General features: G+C 39.6%; 1 protein-coding gene across 3 annotated transcripts in view; it reads right to left on the bottom strand.

Annotated features, from left to right (window-relative positions):
• Positions 1–10,378, bottom strand: part of CGN (cingulin) — a 48,220-nt gene extending 37,842 nt beyond the window's left edge. For 2 of the 3 annotated variants that reach the window (XM_063946682.1, XM_063946688.1), the window contains exon 1: positions 10,275–10,378. The gene's annotated coding sequence lies outside the window, so the exon portion shown is untranslated. The remainder of the gene's footprint in view (positions 1–10,274) is intronic. The other variant, XM_063946687.1, reaches the window with a different exon arrangement.
• Positions 10,379–11,386: the final 1,008 nt, after the last annotated feature.

Here is an 11,386-nt window from a genome sequence, read left to right as displayed (position 1 = left end):
AGCAGCCAGAGAACGGACTGACCTGGGTTGGGCAAGTTTCACTGCACAGCAATTAGTTTCACTGTCAGAACAAACAGAATAGGAAGAGCCTGTTCAGCAGCCGCATGGGGCGACAATTACCCCCTCCATGCTGGTGCCAGCTCAGGCGGGACTCTGAGAAAGCACTGGGAACAATCCTGCAAAATAGGAAACCATACCTATCATGCTCATTTCTTTTTGTGTGGTGAGCTACAGAAAAATAAAAACGTCTTTGTAAGCAGCCGCTCATTGGAGCGTCTTTAAAAGTTCTTTTTATCTTCATGATGAAGCTCTTGCTTGTAAGTACGCTCACTGAAAGGCCTCACACAGACACCTGTATTTATTGCACAAACAAATGGACTGCACTAAATTATGAAACATGTTAGGATATCCGATTGCACCAGCTTAGGAGTTATCTGAGCAAAAAGTACAAATACTTGTAATCAATCACTGTGAACATACGCCAAAGAGGTGCAAACTTTTATAGCCACTGTCCCCAACTCACAAGTGGCAGAACCCCTGCATTTGTCAGGCAAAAACAGATAATGAGTCGCATGGTACCCCCACCCATGACAAACGTACAAGCGTTTTATACTAACTGGGTCCATATAATAACTGCCAGTTGTAATGTTATACAGACATGTATGCATATAACTGTCAGGTGTAATGTATACACGTGTCCATATAATAACTGTCAGGTGTAATGTAATGTATACGTGTGTCCATATAATAACTGTCAGGGGTAGTGTAATGTATACATGTGTCCATATAATAATTGTCAGGTGTAATGTATACATGTGTCTATATAATAACTGTCAGGTGTAATGTATACATGTGTCCATATAACAACTGTCAGGTGTAATGTAGTGTATACATGTGTCCATATAATAACTGTCAGGTGTAATGTATACGTGTGTCCATATAAGAACTGTCAGGTGTAATGTAATGTATACATGTGTCCATATAACAACTGTCAGGTGTAATGTATACATGTGTCCATATAACAACTGTCAGGTGTAATGTAATGTATACATAGTGTTCATTCTAGCACCCTGCACCTTTCAAAATCCATGCAGTTCTCCTTTCCTACCTGGGGTGTCGCTCTCTGCTCTGGTGCTTCTCAGAACGCTCTGGTCTGTATCTCGGCACTGAAATACAGACCTGAGTGTGCTGAGAAGCACCAAAGGAGAGAGCGACACCCCAGGCAGGAAAGAGGAACTGCACGTGTTTTGAAAGGTGCAGGGTGCTAGAATGAACACTATATACATGTGTCCATATAATAACTGTCAGGTGTAATGTATACATGTATCCATATAATAACTGGCAGGTGTAATGTATACATGTGTCCATATAATAACTGGCAGGTGTAATGTATACATGTGTCCATATAATAACTGTCAGGTGTAGTGTAACGTATACATGTGTCCATATAATAACTGTCAGGTGTAATGTAACGTATACATGTGTCCATATAATAACTGGCAGGTGTAATGTATACATGTGTCCATATAATAACTGTCAGGTGTAATGTAATGTATACATGTGTCCATATAATAACTGTCAGGTGTAATGTATACGTGTGTCCATATAATAACTGTCAGGTGTAATGTATACGTGTGTCCATATAATAACTGGCAGGTGCAATGTAATGTATACGTGTGTCCATATAATAACTGTCAGGTGTAATGTAATGTATACGTGTGTCCATATCATAACTGTCAGGTGAAATGTAATGTATACGTGTGTCCTTATAATAACGGTCAGGTGTAATGTAATGTATACGTGTGTCCATATAATAACTGTCAGGTGTAATCTATACGTGCATCCATATAATAACTGTCAGGTGTAATGTATACGTGTGTCCATATAATAACTGGCAGGTGCAATGTAATGTATACGTGTGTCCATATAATAACTGGCAGGTGTAATGTATACATGTGTCCATATAATAACTGTCAGGTGTAATGTATACATGTGTAAATATAATAACTGTCAGGTGTAATGTATACGTGTGTCCATATAATAACTAGCAGGTGTAATGTATACATGTGTCCATATAATAACTGTCAGGTGTAATGTATACGTGTGTCCATATAATAACTGTCAGGTGTAATGTATACGTGTGTCCATATAATAACTGTCAGGTGTAATGTAATGTATACATGTGTCCATATAATAACTGTCAGGTGTAATGTAATGTATACATGTGTCCATATAATAGCTGTCAGGTGTAATGTAATGTATACGTGTGTCCATATAATAACTGTCAGGTGTAATGTTATGTATACGTGTGTCCATATAATAACTGTCAGGTGTAATGTAACGTATACATGTGTCCATATAATAACTGGCAGGTGTAATGTATACATGTGTCCATATAATAACTGTCAGGTGTAATGTAATGTAATGTATACATGTGCCATATAATAACTGTCAGGTGTAATGTATACATGTGTCCATATAATAACTGTCAGGTGTAATGTAATGTATACGTGTGTCCATATAATAACTGTCAGGTGTAATGTATACATGTGTCCATATAATAACTGTCAGGTGTAATGTAATGTATACGTGTGTCCATATAATAACTGTCAGGTGTAATGTATACGTGTGTCCATATAATAACTGTCAGGTGTAATGTATACGTGTGTCCATATAATAACTGTCAGGTGTAATCTATACGTGCGTCCATATAATAACTGTCAGGTGTAATGTAATGTACACATGTGTCCATATAATAACTGTCAGGTGTAGTGTAACGTATACATGTGTCCATATAATAACTGTCAGGTGTAATGTAACGTATACATGTGTCCATATAATAACTGGCAGGTGTAATGTATACGTGTGTCCATATAATAACTGTCAGATGTAATGTATACATGTGTCCATATAATAACTGGCAGGTGTAATGTAATGTATACATTGAGTCCAGCTAATAACTGTCAGGTGTAATGTAATATATACGTGTCCATATAATAACTGTCAAGTGTAATGTAATGTATAGCAGGTACGTGCGGTGAGCTAAATAGCTCAGGAGGCACTGGCTAGCACAAGAGCCAGATTTACATGTAATATATGAGCCAAAGCGTACATCTGGGCATTATACACAGGTGCAGCAGTATATACATCTGGGCATTATACACAGGTGCAGCAATATACACTCCAGGAAATTTGGTGAGTTTTGATCAGAGATATACGGAAAAGATAGCCAGGTGAGACACTGCCTCCCCTGCCATAGACTTTTTACTCCAGAGTTTTGGCTATAATAATTAATAGAATAATGCAAAGAAGATATTTCAACCCTATTCTTTGTATTATTCATATACTTTACGCAGTCAAAACTCTGGCACAAAGATTATGACAGGAAAGGCTCTGCCTCACCTTACCACACGTCACTGATGTATACATGTGTCCATATAATAACTGGCAGGTGTAATGTATACATGTGTCCATATAATAACTGTCAGGTGTAATGTATACATGTGTCCATATAATAACTGTCAGGTGTAATGTATACATGTGTCCATATAATAACTGTCAGGTGTAATGTATACATGTGTCCATATAATAACTGGCAGGTGTAATGTATACATGTGTACATATAATAACTGTCAGGTGTAATGTATACATGTGTCCATATAATAACTGTCAGGTGTAATGTATACATGTGTCCATATAATAACTGTCAGGTGTAATGTATACATGTGTACATATAATAACTGGCAGGTGTAATGTATACATGTGTCCATATAATAACTGGCAGGTGTAATGTATACATGTGTACATATAATAACTGGCAGGTGTAATGTATACATGTGTCCATATAATAACTGGCAGGTGTAATGTATACATGTGTACATATAATAACTGGCAGGTGTAATGTATACATGTGTCCATATAATAACTGTCAGGTGTAATGTATACATGTGTCCATATAATAACTGTCAGGTGTAATGTATACATGTGTCCATATAATAACTGTCAGGTGTAATGTATACATGTGTCCATATAATAACTGTCAGGTGTAATGTATACATGTGTCCATATAATAACTGTCAGGTGTAATGTATACATGTGTACATATAATAACTGGCAGGTGTAATGTATACATGTGTACATATAATACCACCCCCCCCCCCCCCCCCTACCCCCAGTGACAGCTGTGAGGGAAGGAATATGCATTTATAATACCAGTGTAATACAGGGGATATATAATAATGCACACAGTATATATATATAATACCCTTAGTGACAGGTGTAATACAGGGAATATATAATAATGCACACAGTATATAATAACCCCCAGTGACCAGTGTAATACAGGGAATATGCATTTATAATACCGGTGTAATACAGGGAATATATTATAATGCACACAGTATATATAATAACAAACCCGAGTGACGGGTGTAATACAGGGAATATGCATTTATAATACCAGTCTAATACAAGGAATATATAATAATGCACACAGTAAATATAATACCACCCAGTGACAGGTGTGATGGGGGGAATGTGTATATATAATACAGGTGTAATACAGGGAATATATAATAATGCACACGATATTTTATATATATATAATAACCCCCAGTGACAGATGTCATACAGGGAATGTGTATCTATGATATACAAGTGCAATGCAGGGAAGGTATATATATATATATATATATATATATATATATATATATATATATATATATATATATATATATAATACAGGTAATATATAATAATGCACACAGAATATATGTAATACCACCAGTGACAGGTGTAATACAGGTAATACACAGGTTGAGTATCCCATATCCAAATATTCCGAAATACGGAATATTCCAAAATACGGACTTTTTTGAGTGAGATAGTGAAACCTTTGTTTTTTGATGGCTCAATGTACACAAACTTTGTTTAATACACAAAGTTATTACAAATACAGGTAGAGTATCTCATATCCAAATATTCCGAAATACGGAATATTCCGAAATACGGACTTTTTTGAGTGAGAGTGAGATAGTGAAACCTTTGTTTTTTGATGGCTTAGTGTACACAACCTTTGTTTAATACACAAAGTTATTAAAAATATTGTATTAAATGACCTTCAGGCTGTGTGTATAAGGTGTATATGAAACAAATGAATTGTGTGAATGTAGACACTCTATGTTTAATGCACAAAGTTAAAGAAAATATTGGCTAAAATGACCTTCAGGCTGTGTGTATAAGGTGTATATGTAACATAAATACATTCTGTGCTTAGACTTGGGTCCCATCACCATGATAACTAATTATGGTATGCAATTATTCTAAAATACGGAAAAATCCGATATCCAAAATACCTCTGGTCCCAAGCATTTTGGATAAGGGATACTCAACCTGTATAATGATGCACACAGTATATATAGCACACCCAGTGACAGGTGTAATACAGGTAATATATAATAATGCACACAGTATATATAGCACCCCCCAGTGACAAGTTTGATACAGGTAATATATAATGATGCACACAGTATATATAGCACCCCCCAGTGACAGGTGTGATACAGGTAATATATAATGATGCACACAGTATATTTAGCATCCCCCAGTGACAGGTGTGATACAGGTAATATATAATGATGCACACAGTATATATAGCACCCCCCAGTGACAGGTGCGATACAGGAAATATATAATGATGCACACAGTATATTTAGCATCCCCCAGTGACAGGTGTGATACAGGTAATATATAATGATGCACACAGTATATATAGCACCCCCCAGTGACAGGTGTGATACAGGTAATATATAATGATGCACACAGTATATATAGCACCCCCCAGTGACAGGTGTGATACAGGTAATATATAATGATGCACACAATGTATATATAGCACCCCCAGTGACAGGTGTGATACAGGTAATATATAATGATGCACACAGTATATATAGCACCCCCCAGTGACAGGTGTGATACAGGTAATATATAATGATGCGCACAGTATATTTAGCATCCCCCAGTGACAGGTGTGATACAGGTAATATATAATGATGCACACAGTATATATAGCACCCCCCAGTGACAGGTGCGATACAGGTAATATATAATAATGCACACAGTATATATAGCACCCCCCAGTGACAAGTTTGATACAGGTAATATATAATGATGCACACAGTATATATAGCACCCCCCAGTGACAGGTGTGATACAGGTAATATATAATGATGCACACAGTATATATAGCACCCCCCAGTGACAGGTGCGATACAGGTAATATATAATGATGCACACAGTATATTTAGCATCCCCCAGTGACAGGTGTGATACAGGTAATATATAATGATGCACACAGTATATATAGCACCCCCCAGTGACAGGTGTGATACAGGTAATATATAATGATGTGCACAGTATATATAGCACCACCCAGTGACAGGTGTGATACAGGTAATATATAATGATGCACACAGTATATATAGCACCCCCCAGTGACAGGTGTGATACAGGTAATATATAATGATGCACACAATGTATATATAGCACCCCCAGTGACAGGTGTGATACAGGTAATATATAATGATGCACACAGTATATATAGCACCCCCCAGTGACAGGTGTGATACAGGTAATATATAATGATGCGCACAGTATATATAGCACCACCCAGTGACAGGTGTGATACAGGTAATATATAATGATGTGCACAGTATATATAGCAGCACCCAGTGACAGGTGTGATACAGGTAATATATAATGATGTGCACAGTATATATAGCACCACCCAGTGACAGGTGTGATACAGGTAATATATAATGATGTGCACAGTATATATAGCACCACCCAGTGACAGGTGCGATACAGGTAATATATAATGATGCGCACAGTATATATAGCACCCAGGGGTGTATCTTCCTATTGGCCAGGATGGCACTCGCCAGGGGCGCCAGGCAAGGAGGGGGCGCCGCCTGGCTGTGCCACCCAAGTCCAAAGGATAGAAAAGCAGTACTGTCAGACTGTACCTGGTGAGAGTCTGTTACTACTGTTACTACTACTACTACTACTACTACTACTACTACTACTACTACTACTACTACTACTACTACTACTACAGTAACAGACTCTCACCAGGTACACAGCAATTATTAGATATTGTTAAGATAATAATAAAGTGTCAGTGTTTGGGAGAAGGGACTGTAGTACCTGGAAAACTACACGATTTTCATGTATGTTAGATGTACGTAAGTAGAAAGTAAATGAAAACTTTAACTTGTTGCGTGTAATAAAGAAAATACATATCTTACCTATTTCAAGGCCAGGTTCAAGGAAATGTATATCACTTAATTGTATAATTGATCATTTTATCTTGGAAGTGATGGCACCCTGATGTTTTTTTCTAACAGGAAACACTTCTACCACCCAACTAATGGTGTTTGGTTAATGGCTGGGTCAATTTGAGGCTCCTCTCACAGCATCTCATTAGCATTTCATTCAGGATGCAGTCAAGATGCCGGCATTTGGCATCCCGGCGGTCGGAAAGCTGACGCCAGCATCCCGAAACTGCTCAGAATGCTGATGCTGGCATCCCAACATAGATAGCGATGCAGAATGCCAAAATCCGGATCGAGTTGGTGCCAAAGTATCCACTGGCAAGCTACGTGGGAGGGTTAGGGTTAGGCTGCAAGGGCGGAAGGGCTAGGCTGCAGGGAGGGAGATTAGGAAGGGTGGGTTAGGGTTAGGCACCACTGAAGAAGCTTTTGGGGGAGGGGGGCAGGTTAAGGTCAGGCTGTGGGAAAGGTGGGTTAGGGGGGAGGGATGGTGTAACGTGAATACGAGACACTACTGCGGTGTAATGTGAATAAGGGACACTACTGTGTGGCATAATTTGAATTGTAAGTACTATTGTATCCACGTCCTTCCCCACAAGACCATGCCCCATTTCCAATACTCACACCTTATTCCAAATGTGTGTAGGGAGGGCGCCAGCTCCCTACTTTGCCAGGGGCGCTCGGACCCCTAGATACACCCCTGATAGCACCCCCCAGTGACAGGTGCGATACAGGTAATATATAATGATGTGCACAGTATATATAGCACCCCCCAGTGACAGGTGCGATACAGGTAATATATAATGATGCGCACAGTATATATAGCACCCCCCAGTGACAGGTGTGATACAGGTAATAAATAATAATGCACACAGTATATATAGCACCCCCAGTGACAGGTGCGATACAGGTAACATATAATGATGCGCACAGTATATATAGCACCCCCCAGTGACAGGTGTGATACAGGTAATATATAATGATGCGCACAGTATATATAGCACCACCACCCCCCCTCCCAGTGACAGGTGTGATACAGGTAATATATAATGATGCGCACAGTATATATAGCACCCCCTAGTGACAGGTGCGATACAGGTAATATATAATGATGCACACAGTATATATAGCACCCCCCAGTGACAGGTGCGATACAGGTAATATATAATGATGCACACAGTATATATAGCACCCCCAGTGACAGGTGTGATACAGGTAATATATAATGATGCGCACAGTATATATAGCACCCCCCAGTGACAGGTGCGATACAGGTAATATATAATGATGCGCACAGTATATATAGCACCCCCCAGTGACAGGTGTGATACAGGTAATATATAATGATGCACACAGTATATATAGCACCCCCCAGTGACAGGTGTGATACAGGTAATATATAATGATGCACACAGTATATATAGCACCCCCAGTGACAGGTGTGATACCGGTGATTTATAATCATGCACACAGTATATATAGCACCCCCATCGACAGGTGCGATACAGGTAATATATAATGATGCACACAGTATATATAGCACCCCCCAGTGACAGTTGCGATACAGGTAATATATAATAATGCACACAGTATATATAGCACCCCCCAGTGACAGGTGTGATACAGGTAATATATAATGATGCACACAGTATATATAGCACCCCCCAGTGACAGGTGCGATACAGGTAATATATAATGATGCACACAGTATATATAGCACCCCCAGTGACAGGTGTGATACAGGTAATATATAATGATGCGCACAGTATATATAGCACCCCCCAGTGACAGGTGCGATACAGGTAATATATAATGATGCGCACAGTATATATAGCACCCCCCAGTGACAGGTGTGATACAGGTAATATATAATGATGCACACAGTATATATAGCACCCCCAGTGACAGGTGTGATACCGGTGATTTATAATCATGCACACAGTATATATAGCACCCCCATCGACAGGTGCGATACAGGTAATATATAATGATGCACACAGTATATATAGCACCCCCCAGTGACAGTTGCGATACAGGTAATATATAATAATGCACACAGTATATATAGCACCCCCCAGTGACAGGTGTGATACAGGTAATATATAATGATGCATAGTGTATATATATAGCACCCCCCATTGACAGGTGTGATACAGGTAATATATAATGATGCGCACAGTATATATAGCACCCCCCAGTGACAGGTGTAATACAGGTAATATATAATGATGCATAGTGTATATATATATATATATATATATAGCACCCCCAGTGACAGGTGTAATACAGGTAATATATAATGATGCATAGTGTATATATATATATATATATATATATATCACCCCCAGTGACAGGTGTAATACAGGTAATATATAATGATGCATAGTGTATGTATATATATATATATATATATATATATATATATATATATATATACATACACTATGCATCATTATATATTACCTGTATCACACCTGTCACTGGGGGTGCTATATATACTGTGCGCATCATTATATATTACCTGTATCACACATGTCACTGGGGGTGCTATATATACTGTGTGCACCATTATATATTACCTGTATCACACCTGTCACTGGGGGTGCTATATATATATATATATATATATATATATATATATATATATATATATATATAGCACCCCCAGTGACAGGTGTGATACAGGTAATATATAATGATGCGCACAGTATATATAGCACCCCCAGTGACAGGTGTGATACAGGTAATATATAATGATGCATACAGTATATATATATATATATATATATATATATATATATATATATATACCCCCCAGTGCCAGGTGCGATACAGGGAATGGTTACATACTAGTAAGGCGCACATAATGCATACAATTACCACCTCCTTCCCCGGAGCAAGCGTCCACCCTCCGCCTCCCCAGTCCCGCTCCTCCCCGGTTCTCACCTCCGGAGCGCAGTCCCGTCTCCTGTACAGTCCAACCTGACACTGAGCGGCACCTCCAGCTGCATGCCGCACCTCCCTGTCACCCCGCCCCCTAGCTGCACCTTCACCAATCACACGCCCCCATCCCGCACACCGCTCTGCCTCCCCTGCGTCTCACTGGCTGCTGGTAGAAGGGGGCGGGGGCAGAAGGTGAGCACAGGCTCAACCTGGAAGGGAGCTGGTTTCTGTCACGTGATGGCTGACGAGCCGCCGCCATGTTTTTGGTTGTTAAGCAACTAGGACCGGTGACACCTGTACATGCATATATACAATGAGCCCCTATGGGTTGTCACTGACCCCTCTGTCCTGCCTTACACTGTGCTGGGGCAGTGCTGGTGCTAGCAGCTGTCAGTAAGTTACTGACAGGGAGAATGAGGCCAGTCAGTGTCACTTTCTGTGCAGCAGGAGTCACTTCATATTCTGTATGTAACCAATGCCCTGGTGGCTGCTGTCATATAGCCTCAGACCACAACATGGCCACCAATGCCCTGCGCACTTCCGCAACCATTATCCATTATTTTGTCGGTCGGCGACAAACATTGTAAAAATTCTGTCATCTCAGTGGAATAAAACATTTCTGTTTTCAGAAGAAAAAAATATATATATATCTATTTTACAGTTTATTTCTTTTTTGAGTCAGAGGGACTGTGCCCAATGGCAGAGAATGCCATGGCGGAGCTACGTCTGCCATCGCCGGTCCAGTATCGCTTCAGCTAAGATGCAGCAATCGGGGATATTGCTGCGGTAATAAAAAAAATCAATTACAGACATAAAAGAGGTACAGTAACAACAAAGAAGCACGTACAGGTTTTATGAATATGAGTGCCGGGCGGTTTAATGTTTTACCAGGGCACGAAGAGCTCTAGCGGGTCACCGAGCGGATTACTGCGCAGTCATATACTCCTGGCCGGCCGCTGGTAGGGATCGTCACTGGGATGGCATCTAGGTGTCACTGATAAATCAGAATTACTGGGAGATTATAGAAAGCGCACTGACTGACACAGAGATAGGCCTCAGAGGAAGCGTTCTGCCACACAAGCCATACTAATATCATATAGGGTGTGACAGTGGTA

This window comes from Pseudophryne corroboree, chromosome 12 (genome assembly GCF_028390025.1).
Source record: "Pseudophryne corroboree isolate aPseCor3 chromosome 12, aPseCor3.hap2, whole genome shotgun sequence".
NCBI classification, from domain to species: Eukaryota; Metazoa; Chordata; class Amphibia; order Anura; family Myobatrachidae; genus Pseudophryne; species Pseudophryne corroboree.
This window is presented reverse-complemented; position numbering and strand designations above follow the sequence as displayed.